We start from the raw sequence: 21,658 nt of genomic DNA on the forward strand, positions 1-21,658 counted from the left end.
AGGCCTAGAAGAAGCCATTTCTATAGGGAGATCCCGGTGCATTAAATAACTAATGGACATACGCAGGGTCTTCAGCAAGGCTGTGAGCAAGGCCGTGGGTGGCTCTGATCTGTACGTCACTGTGGAAAGCAGGTCCTGTTTCCTTCTCCCACCTGATCTGGCCTCGAGTCCTGCAACCATGGAGAGCGGGCACCTGGTCATTGAGGGTGACGTCTGCTAGAGGTTCTGAAATGGGTTTCTAATGGCATGTGCTCCATGTAGTTCCCAAATGTAAGAGGCTGTCAGTTATAAGCTACGCAGTTGTGCACACAGGAAAAGAAAATGAATTGGTTCTGGCAGTGACTGTTTTGTCAGAAGTGCCACCTTGCGGACAGTGACTGAAACACTCTGGAAGGCACGTCCTGATTTCAGAGGGTAGGTTTGGGGGATAATTGTGCATCTTAGAACTGATTAAAGAAAGCTGTTGCCTTAAACATGGTGGAGTTATCAGATTAACTTTTAAATATCATTTTATAGATTATTTACCTATAATCCTGCCAAATATGCACCCTGAGAAATTGAAACTTTATGAAGGATACTAGGACTTTCTGAAGAACAGACCCGGGCCCAAGACTCATGCACTTTCAGGGGCTTATGTGGCAGCATGAGGGCCGGTGACAAGTCACCTCCTGAGTGTGACATGTACCCAGCCTTGACGGGTGACAGTCACCACTTCAAGTCCTGGTGTGCCACTCAAAATGCAAAAATGATGTGTGTAGACATTACACATTATTTGGGGACTAATGCTTCCATTCCCATTCTTTACAGGAAGTGAATTTGGTAAAACACTCATGTGTAGGTAAATGACAAGGAAGCTTAGTGTTTGTTACATCTAGAGAGGTTCTCTTGCCTCAGGTTTTCATGCTGGCTTCTTAAATTTTTTGACATTTCTCACCTCAACTCTTCATATTGTCTGAGGTGAGTTAGTGAACTCTAAGTAGCCTACTTGAATTAGCAAATTTTTCAGAGAAAGAAATGCTTGGCTGATGCAAACTGTTGTTTGGATCCATAAATGAGCAGGTTAGTGGTAAATATTAAAACAGCAGCCATGTAATGGGTGCTCTTTCTGGGCTCAGCACCCTTTTACCTTGTTTACACGCTTTATCTCATTCAGTCCTAACTGCCATGTGAGGCAGGCACACAAACTGTCCCCTTCTCCACAAGGTTAAGCACTTGCCCAGAGAATAGGTGTTAGAGCTGGGGTCCGAACGTGGGTCTGACGGACTACGAGGCCTGAACTCTCAACCAGTGTGAGCACTGCCTGCAGCTGAAGCTGCTTTGGTCCCTCAGGATGCTGAACAAAGCTGGGGCACCAGCATTGAGAAGAAGGTCCCTTATCCTGCGGTGTGAGCTGTGGCCATGGGGTGGCAATAATGGAAGTTCTGCTGGGGACTGGAATCCTAAACCTGAAATGGGATCAATCAATGATGTGAATGTATTTGACATGTTCAGAAAGTTACACCTATTTTCTTCTCCGATGCGACCCTATAGTTTAAACGTCATAAAGTGTAGGTTTAGAGTAGAGGATTCATAGGGATCGAAACTGGACGAATTCTTGATGTTGAGGGCGTTTTGGTGTCAAAAAGAGGTATTTTCAAACTCATTCTGCCACAGGAGGCTGTTTTAGATGGATGAGAATTCTTAGTGAAAGTTCAGGTGGGCCGTTCATGACATCAGGCCACAGACATACCAGGGAGTGTCCGAGGTTTGTAAGGGGCGCAGGAGGTAGTTTTGTGTGAGGCGAGTTGTCAGGAGCCGGTCACTAAAATGGAAGAGTAAGAAATGCTGGGTCCTAAATCACTACCCATTCTGATTTAGTAATTTCTCTCACTGAGATTGGAAATAGCCTACGTGTCGGCTCCTTGAGGAACTCGGAGTTCTCCTCCCTGCTCAGTGAAGCACTGGCTCCAGGACGCCCTGGAATGAACCAAACTGAGCCCGACCCTCAGTGGTTCCCGAGTCCTGGCTCTGGCTGTGCCCTGGGCACTGTTTCCATCTCTCCTGGACTGGACCGGATTCTGCTTTCCCTACACATGTAGCTAATATAGCAGATTCCTTGTTATTCATTCCATTTATTTTCTGTTTTTGTATTTTCCTTCCTCCAGGCGATAGCAATGTAGCAGCTCAGTGCAAAAAGAGTCCCTTTGGGAGAAGCAAAGGCAAGGAGACGGACAAGCCTCCAGCGGCCCGCCTGCCTTTCTCCAAACGCCTGTGCTTCTGGCCGTCCTCTCCTTTCTCCTAACTAGCCTCTCCCTTTCTCAGACACTGGAGGTTTCCAATCCTTTCCCTTTACCAGTGCCTTCTTCATGTCCCCTCCTTAATTTGGAATTGAAAAAAAACGTTAAGGCCAAATGACCCATAGTGGACCCCTCCTCCTGACCCCAATTCGAGCCAAGCTTAAAGCAGCCAACGTGGATTCTGATTTCAAAAGAGAAGATGAGCTGTCACTTCTGGACTCTGCTCCAGCACAGCACAGTGTCAGGGAAGCCTTGGGACATCATGCACAGGGTCCTTGGGCCGGGATGGCCATGTTCAGTCAGTCCCCTGGCCGGGTGCTGTCCCTCGTCTCTCCCACCTGCAGGCTTGTATGTCCTGCCCGCCCGAGTGCAAAGCAGAACTGATCAGCTTTCACTGTGCTTCCCAATATGTACAGCCTCTGTCAAGTAAGATTCTTTTTTAAGACATTTTTGGGCAGCTAAATTCAAAACTGCTGCCCTTTGTTCCACTTTTTTTTTTCAGAGCATAGAATCGGTGGCTTTTCCACATAAGTCTTTTTAGATAGATGTGTTCCATGTTTTCAAGAATTTATTTCTCCACTCTAGTATTTTGAAGAATTGGATCGAGGTTGCCAATCCAGGGTTCAGCCCAGAGTGATGTTTTATGACCGTGCTGAGGTCCTCTGACATCTCAAATGCCGGTAGTAGAGCAGCAGTGGACCGACACAACATCAGCACGCAGTCCCCCTCAGGGCTGGGACACTGGTCCACAGGGGCCACTGACTGTTGCAGTGAGTGTTTCCTGTCGTCATCCTTGTATCATCTCCATGACTTTTGCCATGTCTGTATCACCTCCTTGAATCGACTCATCATGTCTACTTACATTTATCTTAAAGGGACAGATGATTATCAGTATTGTAAATGGAAAACCATTACCACCATAAAAACAGGGTAACCATACAAGTGAACAGGTGACCGTCACCCTGTTCAAGTCAAGTGGCACGATTGGGCCGCATGCACCTGCTCGGACTCCTGGGCTGCCGGGTCCTGTCCTCCCCTCGCCTGTCTCCCGGCAGCTCTGGGAAGCTCGTGGCTTCTCTGCCATCAGTGCCGTTTACCCGTCGCCGCCTCTCCTCTGCTCCTGGTGTCATCACCTCCCAGTGGGTGCCCGTGTGACTCATTCCACCAGACTTGAGTCTTGTTTCTCATCAAGGTTATCTTTCAAAATCCAATTTTCCCCCCTGATTTCAAGCCATAAGCCTTGGGTGCTTAAAACTTCCCAGTGAATTGGACATTGAACGGCTGAGGGTCAGGGGTGCAGTTCCCTGGGGGAGTGTGGGGGGGGCCCGAATCCCTCCTGTGGGGGTTTCCCCGGGCCCACAGCCCATGGGCTGCCTGGAGCAGGACGTTGTGCAGAACAGCGCTGTCCTGATGCTCCCAGGAACTGCAGCTACAGTAACTCTCAGCTAGTGCTTAGAGAGCCAGTCTTCTCTCCCACTTCTAAGTAGTTGAAGATCTTTTCCTTTTTGACCCCAATGTTATTTTTAAATTAGGATTTCATTTAAATTTAACAAGAGTCTACGTTCACAGTAGAAAATTGATGTTGCAGGAAAGCAGAATTACAAGTAAACTCATTCTTGCAGGTGGTATTACCATGCAGAGACACAGACCCCAGTGTCACTTTGCAGAGACAGAGTCACTGGTGTCATCATGCAGAGGTGGAGACTTCCCAGACAACTAAGTTATTGGTAGGGAGGCAACAAACTCCTTTCTGAGAACATAAGGGAGGCCCCTTGGCAGGGTGCACATTGGGGAACTTGAGGGCCTTGACTGTGGTCCTGAGCAGACATCTCTCAGGGTCCTTTTAAACCAGGGATTTGAGTGACACACAGTTACACAGCAGCTGTGCCCAGTAGTTAATGTGTTGACCTTTTAGAAAAGTTTTGTTGAGCCTCTTGAGTCTGTCCTTTATTTTCTCCCAGCTGCTCAGGGTGCCAAGTGGGATCCATTATTAGAGCCAGGGCCAGGGCCTGGGTCTCGGGGTCCCCAGCGCAGGACTGTAGCCCTGACCTCCTTTGCAGAGCACAGCCTGCGAGACGCGAGCTCAGCTTTTGTTCCTGTGGTGCGCGTGCCTTGCTGCCCATGCTTCTAGGCCTCAGTGTGACAGCCTCGCCATGGCATGGTATCCTGCAGCTCCATTTCTCACCGTCCTTCTCTGCCTCAGGCCCTCGGGACCAAATACCAAAGCGAGGCTCCTGCGTGGAGGCAGCCTTGACCACATGGAGGCGTCCACTGCCCAGCCATGAAGTCCTGGTCATCAGAGCTGGGCTTCCAGACCTGTTTGTCTACAGCCATCACTACACCCTATCTCCTGGCACCAGGCCTCACCCCAAGTGAGTGATGGGTCCGTCCAAACCCAAAGGGATGAGTACCTGCAGCCCAGGGTCCTTGGGGACCCCAACTCTCAGAGGCAGGAAGGGCGTCTCAAACTGAAGTGTGGTCAGCAGATAGGCTAGGCTAAGACACAGGTTCCGACTCAGCTCTGCCTGCAGCTGTGTCTTTGGGCAGGTGACGTCACTGTCTAGAGGCCGGTCCTGAGCAGCTAGAGGGAAGGCCCTAGAGTCATTTTGAAAGGGATCTGGGGCTGCTGTCAGAGAGAAACTAGCACGTTTGAGGCCCAGGCAATTGTAGCCCTTCTCAGGGAAAGAGTAGTGACTGGAGGCCCAGGGGTTGTGCACTGTTCCTGGTAGGAGCTGCTGGTGCAGGGCTCAGTCTCTAGGGAGTCAGCTTCCTCTCCCAGGTGCTGGATTCTTTCCTTGTCCTTCGTCCGGCCCCTGAGAGAACAAGGCCCCGGGGAGCACCTCTGCTTTTGGTGCATTACCCTGAGGTTGGACTCTGCCTCCGTTTGGAGTCCCAGTCATTGCACAGGCAGAAGCCTGGTTTAAAGTTAAGTCAAATAGAAGTCTGGAGACGGAGGCTGTCCCAGCAGGAGAAATGGGGGGATGGAGAGTACAGGCAGGTCCTAAGGGACGGTCCACACGTCCCTCCCTCCTCCAGGTGCTGGACCCCACCACCACTCAGGCGCTGGGCCGAGTCAGAGGTGGCCGTTTGGCAAAAGGCCTGTTTCGCCATGGGTATCCCCGGTCCCCTGTCTCACAGCCTTATTTTCACCATAGGCTAGACTTCAGATGACAGCTTTGTGAGCGCTTCCTGGAGCTCGACTTCACCAACTGCAGGCAGCATGGTGAGTGGGGGGTGTGCTGTGCCCTTCAGCCTCGGTTCTCATGCCTGTTTTCATTCACAGGACTTGTCCTTCCTGTTAATTCCTGTGTGGAAGTTCCACTGACACAATGGGTACAAGTAGAGTTGTAATGCTAGAGTGGGAACGGGGGACCCACCCACAGTTCCTCCACACTCCTTCCCTGCCCTCCGAGGGTCCTAAACATGCAGCTTCTGCTTACATGCCTCCAGTGATGGGGAAGTCACTACCTATGGAGTGCCCTCCTTCTGGAAGCTCTGGCTGTCCTTGCTTGAAGGAAGGCCTGGCGACCCATGCAGAGAGCACTGATTGCAGGAAGGTCGCGCTGTCCTCACCTGGACGTTAGTTGCCCAGAGCAGCTCCAAGATGTAAATTTCATCTCAGAAATTGTTAGAAACACTTGCATCTGATTTAGGCCTATTACAAATGTCTGCAGAAGGGAAACAGTGAATTATGCCACCCCTCTCAAAAATTAAAAGTTGCTCTGGGTTTTTGTAATTTCTGAAACACAAGCTCCTAGAAGGGTGGGAAACTCAATGTTTAATTAAAACAAAGACTTAGAGAGTTCATATGGGACCCAGTCTCTGAACTGATCAGCAGTAAGTGTAGGAGTGAGGGTCGTCTCCTGCCCTCTCCACTGCGTAAAACATTGAATGGTGCTGGCACTGATCCGCACAGACATAGACGCTTCCAGCTGACGGGTGGAGACAGGGCTGGGGTGACACAGCTGGACCCGCGGAGCCCTCTATCCTCGCCCTGGGGGAGGATGACGACAGGAGGGGTCAGCCACCGCTCTCGGAAGTTTCACTCGCAGCCCGACTTAGGCTCACCCTCGGACGAGAGGGTTTCCTTCCTCAGGGCTCTGGCTCCTCAAGCTTCTCTTCCCGAGGAGGAGGCGAGGAGTGTGCAGCGAGGGCTCCAGGATACAGGGGTGGTGTGGAGGCCGTTGATTTGTATCACAGTTGCCTGTTAGGGACACATCCTTTTCAAAGGCAGAGGTGGATTTTTAGTTCAAGTTTTCCCTTCTCAAAGAGGGGACTTGTTCTGCTTCTGTGCCTTCAGGAAAACCAAGTATTTGTGGCTCACCCCACATGACCTTGCTAACTGGTGTTTTCCAGCTGCTGCTGTTTGTGGCCCGCGCCAGCACTTGGGACCTGGGTACCCTGTGGACCCGGTGAATCCGGAGCAGACTGCTTGGCTGGGGGGGAAGCAGAGCATCTCCCGGTGTGTCCTCGGTTCTCAGTGCAGCTCAGCTGCTCACCAGCTGTTAGCAGGGACCGTGGAAACTAGTCCCTGTCCCGCAGTTGTTAGTGTGCAGCGGGATAGACACTGATGATCCCAGGGACAGGGACCTGATACTGAACGTGCTAGAAGAGTGGGCCAGGAGGGGAGGTCTGCAGGCCTGGAAGGGGCAGCCTGCTCTCGGCCAGGGCAGTGTCCCCTCCCTGTAGCCGCTCTCACCCTCAGACCCGAGGGCTGTGGTGGACACTCATGCAGGTACAGGGCAGCCGGGAGGGTGTTTCCCCCACACTCGTCACTGAGAAGGTTGATTTTTTTCCCCGTTTAGGGCATACTGTGTGTGTGTCAATTGTGGGCCCTGATGTCTTCCTGGGTCAGGAGTTGTTGGCCGGTGCAGGTGGTTCCTGGGCTGCTGAGCTGTCCCACAGACTGACTTTCCCTGACATGTCTAGTTGGGGTCTGACTCCACTTGCTGGTGACCCCTGCCTCCTCCGCATGCACTCCTTCCTTTCCTCTCCTCATGGTGTCCATCCACCTCAGGGGACACCTCCACTCGGTTCCTCCAGGCTGTGAGGTGCTGGCAGAGGGCTGCAGGTTCCAGAGCAGGGTCAGACTTTGGTCTGGGGGCCTTGGCGTGCTGCCAGCCTGGTGGGAAAGGACACTGGTTCCCTGGATACTGGAAGCCTGGCCCGCATAAGGCTGCTCAGCCAGGATAGCAGCTTAAAGGGAACAATTGTGGGGTGGCCGTCCCCTACACAGTCCAGAGTTACCCTTGGTGGCCCACCTTGCCGTTCCTACATCCCCCTTGTCAGATCAAGAGAAAGGTGTAGGTGGCAGTGAAGCCTTCGAGTGAGGTCAGTCTGGCATTTAGGAGCTGCTGGCCTCGTTTCTGTTTCTTGTGGCCTAAGATGAAGCTCTCACCAGGTGTCTGAGCTGGTGGCCTGAGAAGGAACAGAGGACAGTCCACCCAGCAGCTCTCTGCCTCCCGCTGAGCTTGGTTGGAATGAGGAGCAGTTGGAAACCGTTGGCTGTGTCCAGCCTCCCAGCTCTCACCCTCCTATCCAGTGGATGTGTTTTTGGAAATGGCTTCCCTCTCTGGGTCTGTTTTCCTGCTGGTTAAGTTGGGGGGCTGCCGGAGTGACACCTGGCTTTTCTCCCTGACCCATGTGTGGCCCCGTGCTGACCATCTCAACCAAGGGCTTTGTGTGTGGTGGGGCCCAGCTAGGCTGTGAAAGGCCCAACAGAAGCGGGAAACTTCACTTCTGGCCAAGTGGCCTGCATCGGGGATATCCTGGGTGAAAGAGGGCTCTCTGAGGACCCTCGTGGCCCTCATTCGGGCCTTTCACTTCTTCCTCTGCTCTCTGTAGGACATTCCCAGCTGCCAGGATGACCTGCTCAGTGACCTCTTGAGGAAGGCCAATAATCTCCCAACCATTAGAGTTTAGCCAAGACCCCCTACCAGGAGAGAAGGGGCCGGGATGCCCACCAGCTCTGCGGCCCCACCATGAAGATGGCTGTCAGCACCTCCGAGGGGAAGCTGCTGAAGCCAGGGCTGTGTGAGCCCACCTTGAGACCTGCTGAGGCCGAGGCCCCACCCAGCACCCCGTGAGGCAGACCCAGCCTCCCCAGAGCCTGTCTCTGGGCAGACCCCAGCAAGCCACGATGCCCCCAACCTCCCGCACACCTGCCAGCTGGAGCTCCTCCTTGAACCAGGTGGGCCCAGCACACCCTGTGGTGTGAGTGTGGACCGTGGCTGCCTCTGCCTGGTCTCCTGGACTAGCAGCTGCAGAGCCTTAATCCTGATCGGGATTGGGATAGAGTCTGCGACCCAGGTATATATGTCCTTGGCCGGATGGAAACCAGCACCCTTCAGTCCTCAGGCTGGCACTCTTAGCATTGAGCCAGACTGGCTAAACTAATTAAGTAGTTTAATACATTCATGATTACAGAGTTTAAATAAATTTATTACATTCATTGTCTCTGAGCTTAACCTTCAGCCAACAGAGTAGGGGAATACTACCACTTCTATAACATTGCTATAAGACTGTTTTTACATTAAAAAGTGGTAAATAAGCCCAGGCGGTGTGGCTCAGTAGTTGAGCACCGACCCATGAACCAGGAGATCAGGGTTCCATTGCTGGTCAGGGCACATGCCCAGGTTTCAGGCTCCATCCCCAGTAGGGGGCGTGCAGGAGGCAGCCGATCAGATTCTCTCTCATCATTGATGTTTCTACCTCCCCCTCTTTCTTCCTCTCTCTGCAACAAGGAAAACATTTTAAAAAATGATAGAGGAATGTTTATTTTTCTGAACCCTTGCTAGTGGAAGAAGACTAAAGTGTAAAGTGAAGAGCTTCCTCTAAAATAATTCTGTGAAGTGCTTCAATGGCACCAAAGTGCCTTCAACAGTTTCAGACATGCTCGCTGGCCCTGTAACACGGGGCTTGCCCTGTTCCCGTGCACGGTCTCCCTGTAGCAGACATGCGGCCCTAGCAGGCCTCCGGGGCGTGCAGCAGGCTGCCCGGGCCTGGGCACAGTGCCAGGGGCTTGGGGCTGGGATGACATAATCGGAGCAAATGGTGCAAGATGTCTGGGCACTGGCGCTATTTCTGGGCCTGATGAAGACAAGGCTGAACTCTTCTCACAGCAGGCGATGGAGATGAGAGACACTGGGAATCCAGGAGCAGGGCTTTGATTTTGTTTCTGCAAGAGGCAGCCAATCAATGACTCTTGTCGTTGATGTTTCTCTCTCTCTCCCTCCCTCTCCCTCAACTCAATGAAGGTAGATTTAAATTAAAAAATAGATATGACTCACACACAGTGGAAACCCGGGTTAAGCCCGCCTGGCCTCCCTTCCCCTGCACTCTGACCCAGCAAGGCCTGGACCCCGGGGGCCTCAGGGCGGGGCCACCGAGAGGGAGCCTCTGCAGCCTAGAGAGGCCGCCAAGGCCGCCGGGGGCGGGGCCCAGGCGCCTTCCTGCTCAGGGTCTGCGGAGGGTGGGGTTGCGCTGCTCCGCGGGAGTCGACCCCCGTGTGGTGGGGACCTGAGGCCTTGCCCTTCACCCTCCGACCTTCCTTGTCCCTCGTGGAGCCGCCCGACGCTCCTCGTGGGGGCCACAGGGGTCCCACCACTGCGCGTCCTTCGGGCAGCGGGGGTCGGTGGCCGACGCCCTGTTCCAGGCGCTGGTGACCTTGGAGGACGGGTCGTGGGCTTCAGAACCGGGAGGGGAAGCGCCCGGGCCGCCCTGGAGGGCGCTGCAGGGCCTGAGGCCAGAGAGTCGTGGACGCCCCAGGGAGGAGCAAGGACCTGCCTGGTCCCCGCTGGCGGGACGGAGAGGCCCCCCCGCAATGGCTTTGTCCCCGCGCACTGGGCAGCCTTGCCCTGTGTTCCCGAAGGTCAGCCCGGGGAGCGGATGTCCCCCTTTTTTTTTAAATGTTTTTATTGATTTGAATGACAGGAAGAAGGCAGAGAGAGAGGGACACACATCCACATAGATTAGTTGCCCCCCAACATGCGCTCTGCCCTGGGCCAGGGGTCAAGCCTGCTACCCAGGTACGTACCCCAACCTGAAATCAAACCCGAGGCCTTTCAGCCCACAGGCTGATGCTCCAACTGCTGGGCCACACTGGCCAGGGCTCCTTCAGAATTTTAGATTAATTTTTGGCAGATATAAAAATAAGCCCTTTTTAAAGCTCTATGAAGGAGAAACAGCTGTCTTTATGAGAAAGTCTTGTTTTCAAAACAGGTTGCTCGCCATCACTAGACATTCTATTAGCAGTGCCAAACCCAGACAAGGCGGTGAGGGAGGACAGGTTTTCCCTCCTGTGGTTCCCTGTCACCCTCCTTAGCATTTGGCCTGCCTTCCCCTCCAAGTTTTCTAGTGTTTTCCAGTCTTGCCTGGCTGGAAATAAAGTCATCCGTAGTAAAGCCTTAGACAGTTCCTGTTACTCCTCTTGGACTGTTTGCGCTCTTACAGAAAAGCATGGCTACAGGAAGCAGGAGTTGAACTCCGCACACAGGCAGAGAAGAAGGGCGGGCGGTGGACTCGTGAGCTGGCGGGTGGCGCTCGGGTGAGTGGAGGCCGCGAGCTTCAGGCCAGGAGGGCTTCACTTACCCAGGACTCAGACTGTACCTGATGGTCCGTCCTGGTGAGGAGAGGGTCTCTCAGGTGGGTTCTGCCACTACGTTGCTTTGCTGCACATAGCAGTTCATCTCAACCACTGACATGGAGCATGAACTTCCTTTCTGTCACTTACCATCCCAGCTTGAGATCAAATCCCTTTTTGTTTGTGTGTTTCAGGCTGAACGAGCATGTTCGTTTCGTGGCACTATTGAATATGTGGCACCAGATACGGTCAGAGGGGAGATTGGGGACATGACAGAGTGTGTTCTGTTTCTGACACTTCTTTATATACCTCTCTAAAATGTGTAATAACTTAGGTGTGATAACCAAAGTATAACAACTCAGGCACAGCCTTCAGCAGAGTCCCCTTTCTTGTTGTCTTGTCTTTATGTTTCTGTCCTTTGCTTCTTATATATGAACACACTGTGATATCTAGTGTTTTGGCGGCAAAAGATAATAGGAAGGTGAGGACATTCTAGGTTTCCCTTTATTCAGGTTTTGTTGGTGAGGGTAATTTTTTGTTTTATAGAGTAACAGTCTTTGTTAAAGGAAACTTCAAAAGCAACTAATTCTTCAAGTCATAATTTTTATGTAATTGCCATGAGAAGAGTCTATATCTTAAGCAAAGCACCAGCTGCAACTGTATGGAAAACAAAAATCATGCATTTTCTGTAGCATGGGCCCTGCTCTTTTAGGACACAGCCGAGCCAGAGTACAATACAGTACAGAGGTGTCACTGAGGGCACCAAGTGTCCCGTGTTGCTGTCTGCATCATGAGGATGATTTTGGTCAGTGTGTATTGACATTACTGATTTTTCTTACAAAAATACATGAGACGTATCGTTGGCTGTTTCACCTGCGGTTGATATTTGCTTTCTAAAAGATCCTCGAAAAGGGTATCTTTCTTATTTTCTTCCTCCCAATTTCTGCTTTTAACTTTGAGATGCTGGAGGCTTTCTTGATTGTCTCTTCAACAGACATAAGCATCGTAACAATCCTCGGAGAAAAAGATAATCCAAGATAGTCTAAGTTTGTTTTCCTAAGCCCTCTAAAGAGGTCAGTTTTCCCTCCCCCCTTTCCTTCCTATATGCAAAATTAAGGCCTTGAAGAGGCCTGACTCACATATATATACACACACACACACACATATATATACATATATATATATTTAACTATGTCCTTGCTGATTTCAGAGAGAGAGAGGGAGAGAGAACTCATTGACCAGCTGCCTCCTGCATGCCCCCTACTGCCCTGTCCTGGGGATCGAGCCCACAACCTGGGCATGTGCCCTGACCGGGAACCCAACTGAGATCTCTTGGATCATAGGTCGCTGTTCCACACTGAGCCACGCCGGCTGGGCTAGGTCACATACTCTTCTTTCCTGTATTAAAGGGTGCAGGCCTGTCTAGTTCTTTCCTAACACTTTTGCTTTATGAATAACTTTCTCCAAATAAGGGATTCTGACTATTTTTTGCATCCCCTCTCCCTCATCCCCTTTCCAAACCCCTCATGCAGAGCATAGATATTTTAAGTGTAGAGAATGTTTGCTGATGGCTTATCATGTTTAAAGCCTGTCCTTCGACTTTTCATGACTAGGAATCAGATTGTAGAGCTGTGTCAATTGGTTTCCAATCCAGCAACAGAACATTCTGAGGTTCTCACTCACATGGCAAGAAAAGTGCTCATATAAAGAAAATAATTGAATTGTTGGTTTAGTTCGCTTCAAGGTATTCATTGAAACTCTTGGGAAATTTGGTAAGAATTGATAACTATTCAAATTGGAAAATTACCTTCTAAGACCTAATGGAACCAATTTTTTTCCTAATCCTAACCCGGGGATATGCTCACTAAGTTTAGAAAGAAGGAAAGAGAGAGGGAAAGGGAGAGAAGGAATCATTCATGCAAGACAGAAACATCCTTGGGTTGCCTCCCGGACATACCTGAGTGCGGATTGAACCCAAACCTAGATAGGTGCTCTGACTGGGAATTGAACCCACAACCTTTGGGTGTAGGCAATGATGTTCCAGCCAACTGAGCCACACAGGCCAAGGCATGGCACCCGTTTTTAGGAAAGAAAACTTTATATTGCTCCTAGAATTTCTGCACACTGAGGGCCAGAATACAGCTAAGTTACGGGGAGCCCATGGAGCACCGCGATGGCTCTGAGCTGCTCCCGTGAGACACACAGTGTGCAGCGCGCTGGTCCCCGCGCCTGCCTTGCACTCACTTCCTGTGGTTTCAGTCGGCCTGAGCCTGTTTCTATGTCATTGATATGTTTTCTCTGTAAAATAGGTCTAGGCTCATGGGTTTTGCATCATTTCTCTGAAGCCTTGGCCCTGACATTTGGAAGCAGAGAGTTGAAGATGTTAGCATGGAGCCCGGCCGGCTGGCGTGGCTGAGCAGTGGAGCATCGACCTGTGACCCAGGAGCTGCAGGTTCGATTCCTGGTCAGGGCACATGCCCGGGTTGCAGGCACGATCCCGAGCAGGGGCCGTGCAGGAGGCAGTCGATCAGGGACTCTGGTCATTGATGTTTCTCTCTCTCTCTCTCGCTCTCTCTCTCCCTTCCTCTCTCTCAAATCAACAAAGACATATTGAAAAATAGATAAATAAAATAAAGTTTTAGCATCCAGTTAATATCTCACTGGCATAAGCTCACAATCTCAACTATTATTGAAATCTTGTTTTGCATAATTATAAAAAGTATTTTTCAGTAGATCAGGATTCCTTCAATTATATATAATTTGCTCAGTTCTCAGTTCTGGTAACTACATTTATAAGTTTGTTTCCCAGTTAGTTCCCATTTTGTTTTACATTATTTTAAATCTCAGCATGCTTTCCGCAAATGAAGGCCATTCCGTTCATGAGATATGCTCTATAAGAACTGACTTAGGTTGGTGTGAAAAAAGTAACACCTATAGGTAGGATTTTTTACATTTTCATTTTTGTTCTTTGACTTTAAATAATTTTATAATATTTATTGCAACTGGATAATTAATAAAAATGCTAATCGGTAATTCCCCCCTCCACCCCCCATCATGAGTCCAAAGATTTGATGTTCTTAAAAAATTTTAATTTCTTTTAAATGAAATTTTTTTTTTTTTTTTTGTCTCATTAACGTGGCTCAGAGGTTGATCCAGGAGATCGAGGTTCGATTCCCAATCAGGGCACATGCCTGGATTGCAGGCTGGATCCCCAGCAGGGGGTGTGCAGGTTCACTGACTCTCTCTCATCATTGATGTTGTATCTGTCCCCCTCTCCTTTCCTCTGTCTGAAATCAATTAAAAAGTTTTAAAATACTCATTTTTAATTATCCAAAGGAGAACCATTACTAGTTTACAAAATAATTACAATACTTTTAGCTCATTGATTGACAGACTAAATGTTTAAAATCTTTTCTGAGGATACCTGCATATTTGTTCTCCAATTGTTTCTCTTGCTTATGCTAATTGAATACTCCTTGTAGAGAAAGCTATGTACAAAATCTTTTTGTTAAAATATCTTCTAAATATGCAGCTTTATTTTGTTCGTTTTTCTTCCTATTAATTGCATGTTAATTAATATTCTATAAAATTGTTTTCCAGGCAGTTGACTGGTGGAGTTTAGGTGTCCTGATGTATGAACTACTAACTGGAGCGTCGCCATTCACAGTCGATGGGGAGCAGCAAGCCCAAGCTGAGATACTAGGCAAGACTTAGCAAAATAAAATGAATACACTCTTGCTTAAAGGAACTGATCGCCTTTCTGTAATTCGGCTGATAGAAGAAATAATTTTAAAAAATGGAGATACACAAGGTTAGGTTTAAGTGGCTATTTTCCATTTACAATCCTACAATGTAGATATATAACCTTTCTGTTTCTTTGTATTTTATGTGCCCAGATAGATCTTAAGTTGCATGGGGAGAGAGCCCCATTTTTAATGTACCCCACAATGCTTAGCATGGGGCGTGAGCCCCCATGGCCCGGGCCGGGCAGCATTGAGTGCCAGGGCCAGTTGGAATGTGGGCGCAGAGGCTTATGGGATGCGGGCATGGGGACAGTGGCCATAGAAACAGTGGAAGGTGGGGCACAGAGCAGTTGGGCTCAGAGCCAGTAGGTGCAGAGCCAGTTGGTGCAGAGACGTCGGGCGCAGAGACTCTGGTACAGAGACCTTGGGCCCAACACAGTAGGCGAAGCCTCAGGATGGATGATGAGAGCAGGGAGCTCCTGGAGCTCTTTCTTCACAGCCCCCTCATCGCGTGGGTGAGTAGCCAGGCTCCCTACTACGTTGGTGCTCCGGCCCTTCTCCCGCCTGCCTGTGGTCCCTACAGACCCAACTATTGCCCCTTGGGACCCCGGGGAAGTCCCAGCACGCCAGGTTCTTAGCAGGTGTGGGGTCCAGACCAGGGCCTGGGGTCGGGAGGCGTTTCCAACTCGGGAGCGTGTGCCCCCTGCAGCGTCCCAGCCCTGGGCTGGGAGTGGGTGGGCCTGTTCCCATCAGGGTGCTGGGCTGCCATTCCAGGAGGAGACAAGCTATGAGTGGTCACCCCAACCCCTGTCGCTTGGCCATTCAGGTAAAGGACTCCCCAGAAAGTATCCTTGTGTAGTTTTTGAACTGAGACCAGGTGGTGAATGGTGGTGACGGTGACGGGTGGGCCTTGAGGGACGTCTGAGTGGGGATGTATACAATCTGCGGTGGGCACAGTGATTTGTAATAGATCAGATGTGAGTAATTTGTTGAAAAGTTCCTTTTATTTTTCATTTCTTTCCCGTTCTGGGACACTGGGAAAAAGTGGGGAGGAAGTTTCCCTCCCGCTGTCTCGAATCTGTTGCCTGGAGTAGGGCAGGGAGAGGGGCCCTGAAGAAAGGTGGGCTTGGAGCCTACTGAAGCATGGGTGGGCGTTGGGTGACCCCTCAGCCCGCAGGCCGCGGTTGTCCTGACGAGCTTCAGAATGTGCGTGGGGTGACTTTTCCTGCCTTTCTGCATCCTGCTCCTTGCAGGTCAAAACCTTGGGACCCTTTGAAGGCAGCAACGATGACAACCTGAGGGTTTACATGAGTCTGGTCGATGGCATCTTTCTTAACCAGATCATGGTAGAAATGTAAGTTGTCTTCAAGTTTGTTTTCAGGTTGTAAAAGGAGACCTGCAGTTGCTCTGGGAGGGTCCTTGCCCCTGGGCCAGTGATATCTCAGTATAAGGGCCTTTGCCGCCCTTCGTTGGGGTGGGAAGAACTGCAGGACAGTGTGTTAGCAGCTTGATTGATGAAGGACATTTAGAACTGTAGAGAGTGCAATTAACTTCAAAATCAGCTATTTCATGTGGTTTAAGCAATGAAATGAAAAAAAAACACCACAAATCACACTTTTTGGGGATCAAGGAACTATAAGGGACAGTGTCTGCTTACAAAATGTGTCGGGTTGGTCAGGAGCATCTGTGAGTGACTAAGGTTTCCCCCTCGGTAAGGACGCCTGTGTTTCTGAGCCACACTCCTTACAGCCTCACACTAGCCTAGACTTGGAGAGGACTACATGCCACTGGAAGGGAGGTGTGGCCAATGTGGGGAGACGCCATTTCCATTGCCATGTTTCTTTCCCTAGCGATCCCAGGCCTGGATATCAACCCATCAACCAGCAGGTGAACAATGATATTAACCTCCGGACTGAGAACTTAAGCATCCTGGTCACAAATATCAAGACCTTCTACCAGGTGAGGGCAGCTCTTGGTGTCCCAGGTGTTCTGTGCCCCTGACACCGACTTCACTCAAACAGTTGCTCTTTGCCCCTAGCAATGTCTTCACTCAAACCTTTCCCCACGGGAATCCTGGAGGAAATGGTATTCACATTTAGGCATCTCCTTGCTGACACTTGGTGTGTTTTTGTCATTTTCATCTTTTTCTTTTTACCTTGTGAGAAGGTTCAGACGTTCGATGTCTTTACTTTTCCAGCAAATGTTGTTTGAGCTGTGTGGTGTACAAAGCACTGGTGTCTGGTGCTGTGAGAGCCCCAGAGATGAGCCTTGGGTCGCCAATGTAGCCTCCAGCACCAGTCACACTGGGAGTGGCTGGAATTCGTGGGGAACCTGGAGGACGTTCTTGGCCACAGCTCAGCGAGTCTTTGTACAGCAGCAATTCAAGGGGTGGAAGGAAATATGGGAGCACACGAGGGTTATGTTGGGCCAGGGCGGTCATCGACGAGCCTCTAGCTTGTTGACAGGAGTAAACTGTAGGGTGTTCCATTGGCCCTGCTGTGTAATCATCCCCTTTTCCTTTATCAGTGCTTGCTGGCAGGATACTGAATGTAGAGTTTCAGCGAGCTATGCAATAGAGAGACTCCTGAGAAAATTTGGAAACCTGTTTTTAAAAGGTTTAAGGTTGCTTTGTCAGTGAAGATTTCTATAACAACCAATTTCGTGAGGCCAGGAATGCTTATGGAACCTACCCCCTTCCTTGTCTTCTGTAAAAATTTAATTTGTATCTTCTGATTTGTAAGATCCAAGTCCCATCTGCTCAGGGAAGAGGACCTGGCCTGAGGCCCTCGGGGAACGCAGCGGTGGGTGCGGGTGTGAGCTGCCACACTGCCAGGAGGGCTTGTCAGAGACACCCCGGCAAGGGACTTGGCTGATGGCTGGTGGCTGGGCCCGCTGTCAAAGGCCCTTGGTCTGAGGGCCAGAAGGCAGCTGGTCTCCCACACCAGCTCTCCGATGGGTGCAGATTAGCTGTGACTTATCCCTCTCCCAGGGAAGGGCTGCTGTACAGGAGAGAAGCCGCCTGATTCACATCGTGTCCCGGAGACCTGCTGAGCGCCAGCGTCCTGCATGATCGGTTATAGACACCCAGCAGCACCTCTTTCATTTTCATTCTGTATTTTCAATTGCACAAGCAGACCGTAGCATAAAAATAAAGACATCTTTTACAAAGACACTCACAGCTGACCCTGCGGTCCTGGCATTAACACATCTTCTTTGACCCCAGGTCTCTGTCCATAAGCAGACATGATGCGTATTTGGTTCTGATCCAGGCAGAAGTGCAGTTAGCTTGGACTTTTCACATGGTTTCTATCCTAAGTTTTCCTTCCTCACACGTGGCTTGCTCATAGTGACCGTGTAGTGGCCGCACACTCATCCTGTCATTTTCTTAATGCCTCTTTATTTTTGTTTCCTGTTCTCAGTGGTAACTTTTCTTCTTTGTTTCTGTAGGATGTTCTCGAGCAGCTCGTAGTCATGCGTTTGCCGAACGTCACGATGATCGGCAAAGATCCGCTATCTGGTGAGTGAAAGCTGTGCACAGAATTCTCGCTTGCCTTAAATAATACACAAACGCACAAGTAGAAAACAGATGGGCTGTGTGCACCCAGGTAGGAAGCACTGAGTAGACAAAGGATTTTTTTTTCTCATCTGATTTTCCCCCCTACAACCACCAGTGTCTCACCAGTGAGATTTTATAATCAGATGAGCCTAATTAAATATGTTGCTTTTTCAATGTAGGCCGAAGTATCGAGGAAGTCAGGAAACTGCTGATGCTGATGCTGGGCTGCGCTGTGCAGGTAGGGCTTGGGCAAGAGGGGAGGAGGCCTGCCCTCAGCCATCTCGTGTTGGGGTTTGTGGGGATTAGACTCCACCTTAGTGAGGCAGGAGGGAAGCTGCCTGAAGCGCAACGTAAAACATCCCAGGCTTCCTGAGAAAAGGGACCACTCATTAGGTGGTAGCCACTGCTTGTCCCAGGGCACCTTTGGCAAGAAGCAGGTGGGGTTTCCTCAGCCTGAGGTGCCATTAGCAAATGGTCCCTGGTGTGGGGACACCTAGAGCAAAGGTCAGAAACCACACACAGCCTGGGGGCTGAGTGTGACCCACCCCCTGTGTTTGAAATGAGCTTTTCATTGACCTATAATCCAGGAGATGGCGGTTTATTCCCAGTCAGGGCACATGCCCAGGTTGCAGGCTCAATGGCCAGTGGGGGGCATTCAGGAGGCAGGCATGAATGACTCTCTCCATTGATATATTTTTTTCTCTTTCTTCCACTCTCAATATCAATAAGGTATATTTTTAAAAATATTAAAAAGAAAATAGGCTTTCACAGGAACAGAGCCTCAGTTGTTTCTCTGTGTGTTACCTCTGGCTGCTCTCACACCAAAGTGGCACAGGTGAGACCAAATGGCCGGCAGACTCTAAGATATTCTTACCATGCAGCCCTGTGAAGATATAGTTTGCCACACCCTGGCTTGAAGCAGGTGTTCTTCATTTTATTTTATTTCATTTTTTGTGTTTTTTCCTTGATTTCAAAGAGAGGAAGGGAGAGGGAGACAGAGAGTAAAACATGGATGGGAGAGCAACACTGATCAGCAGCCTCCTGCATGCCTCCGACTGGGAATGGAGCCTGAAACCCAGGTGTGTGCCCTGAGCAGCATTTGAACCCAAGACCTTGCGGTGCCTGGGACAACAGTCAGGCACTGAGCAACACCGTGTTGCTCAGGCACACTCGGTGTGGTTGATCTTTACTTGTTTAAGATGCCCTGGGGAGCTTGTTTCAGGTGCAGATTTCTGTGTTTCACCTCCAGTGTCTTCTGCGTGATGGCTCCTCAGGTGATTCTGATGTAGGTGGTCAGAGCAAGTTCTAGAGAAACCCCCAGGGTAAGGGACTGTAGGGAGGACAAGGGACAAATTGTTGGTTACAAAAGAGGAAGCCAGGGGCTGGCTGGGCAGTTCGTTTGGAAACTGTTCCTGTGGGTGGGAAGGGCCCAGGTTGCCTCAGTGGCAAATGCTTCCATTAACACGTGTTCCCCTCTGCAGTGCGAGAGGAGAGTAGAGTATATAAACCAGATCCAAGAGCTGGACATGGCCACCCAGGCCGGGCTCGTGGCCCATATTATGGAGGTAGGTGTGTGGCTGGCTTTGTGGGGCTGAGCTGTGGACCCCCACTCCTATTGCAGCCAGGAGGCATGCTGTCTCCACGAGGGAAAAGTTTAAAGCCTATGTCACCTGTTGGTGACTTTACTAATTTTAGGGTTCAGACACCACAGCAATATGGACCCTGTTTATAAAGGTAGTGTCTTGTAGGAGCTCCAACCCCAGATTGCCACTCTGTTCTTTGCTAGTCTGAAAACAGCAGTCAGTGGAACAGCGTGGAGAGATGTCGCCTTTATTACTTGCACTCGGCCAGGGTAGGCTAGGGCCTTACCTAGCAGAAGAGAGGGGACGGGAGGGAACCATGCTGGGAACGGCCTGCTTGCAGACCCAGGGCAAACAGAGCCTGGTGAGGCTTGTTAGCCTTCAAGGACATGGGAAACCCTTGGGTATGTGGTGCCCTTCTCCTCGTGGCAGCTGGCCAGGCGGACACCTTTCCACTGCCTGGGAGGGGGATTGGGGTGTATCCTCACTTGCTTGACCCCACAGGTAGTCATTAGCAAGCTAAAATGAAATGGGGCTAAAAATGAAAACAATTTCTTCACAACACCTTCATCAAGTCTGCCATTGCCTAGTCTTCTTGCCTAATGTGGACTCAGACTACTTTTAAGTGCTCTCAGATGACTCTGAAGTGGTTTGGGCTCAGAGTTTGATTTACAGACTGTATTCTGGCACATGTCACCCCGCTTCAGATGGTTGATGTTCGAGAAAGATTCTCTGTTTCTGTTGGTGACATGGCAGAGAAACCAGCTGGCACCACTTAGGAAGTGAGAAAGCACCAGGTCCCTGAAGGGCTGTCACTGCAGACTCAGCCCCTGGGGTTGGGTCCGGAGGGCTCTGTACTGAGGACAGCCCCTCTGACATTGACCTTGGCAGAGGTGGTAACGTCAGGGAAGTGGTTTCCCTAGAAACCGGGCCTGTGAGGGCAAGCCCCGACCTGAAAATTTATTTCCCTGACAGCCTTCCCCACCCTCCGTCCAGAAGAAGCCTTGTATGTTTTAAGTGCCTTAGGAGATGTGGTTCGGCCTTTAGTCTGATGGGACAGATTAGATAAAGGCATGAAAAGGACGGGAGCAAGAGCACATAGGAGCAGGTGTGTGACTGGCAGGGTCAGGTGAACAGAGCTCCCCACGCCGATGCGGGACAGGCTGTGTGATGGTTCCCCGGCCTCCAGGCACCACGGGGCTGGGTTCGGAGTCAGCCCCGGAGCAGGAGCTGGCTGCGGCTTGTTGCAGTCGAGGGGAAACTCAGCATTGTCAGAAACACACTCAGCCATTCCTGTAAGTGCGTGGCCAGCTCTTGGCCTGAGAATCATTCTGCCTTTTGATTTTCCTTATGTGTCCCCATGCTTTGAAAATGTATGTAGCTGGGGACTAGGTCCTTGCCACTCGCTGTCTGTCCTGCTCAACCAGGAGGATATTTAAAATGGGAGAGGGTGGAATGCAGCCAAAAGAATCCTGAGCGATGGTCAGATTCAGTGCTGGCTGCGGGGACTTGAGAATTAGTTGCGTGCTTCTCAGGCAGTCAGGTGCCGGGGATCCACAAGAGACCCACTGAGTGAGAATCCGGGAGGAGCGACATGAGCCTTTAATTTGAGCTGCTCGATTGAGTGATGTGCAGATGGGGTTGTGTCCCGAGAGCCCTTTTTCAGACACGAAGGGCGTTTCCCAGACCCTGGTGTGGAGCAGGCCTAGAACCCAGCCCCTGAGTCCCAGATCCTGGCCTTTGGGGTGCCCCGTATCATTGGCTGAGGTTTCTCCTAATTCCCTGAGGTCCTCTGACTCCCGACTTTTCCTTTGTGAGGTGGGGAGAAGTAAGGAAGTGGGTGCCATTTGAGAAACTGGAATGCCCCGTTTTCATGTGGGTTTTGTTGTTTAAGTTATTCTCTACCTCCATTTACTCCTCTC

At 50.5% G+C, this 21,658-nt stretch overlaps 1 long non-coding RNA gene across 2 annotated transcripts in view; it reads left to right on the forward strand.

The window, feature by feature from the left end:
* Positions 1 to 21,658, forward strand: part of LOC308562760 — a 41,240-nt gene that overhangs the window by 5,350 nt on the left and 14,232 nt on the right. Inside the window, exon 4 of one of the 2 annotated variants that reach the window (XR_013999678.1) lies at positions 8,121 to 8,998. The exons of the other annotated variant lie outside the window; for it this stretch is intronic. This is a non-coding gene — a long non-coding RNA (uncharacterized lncRNA). Of the gene's footprint in view, positions 1 to 8,120; positions 8,999 to 21,658 lie in introns of those variants that run through there. 2 annotated transcript variants of the gene reach the window in all.

Source organism: Miniopterus schreibersii (genome assembly GCF_964146895.1).
Source record: "Miniopterus schreibersii genome assembly, chromosome: 10".
Taxonomy (NCBI): Eukaryota; Metazoa; Chordata; class Mammalia; order Chiroptera; family Miniopteridae; genus Miniopterus; species Miniopterus schreibersii.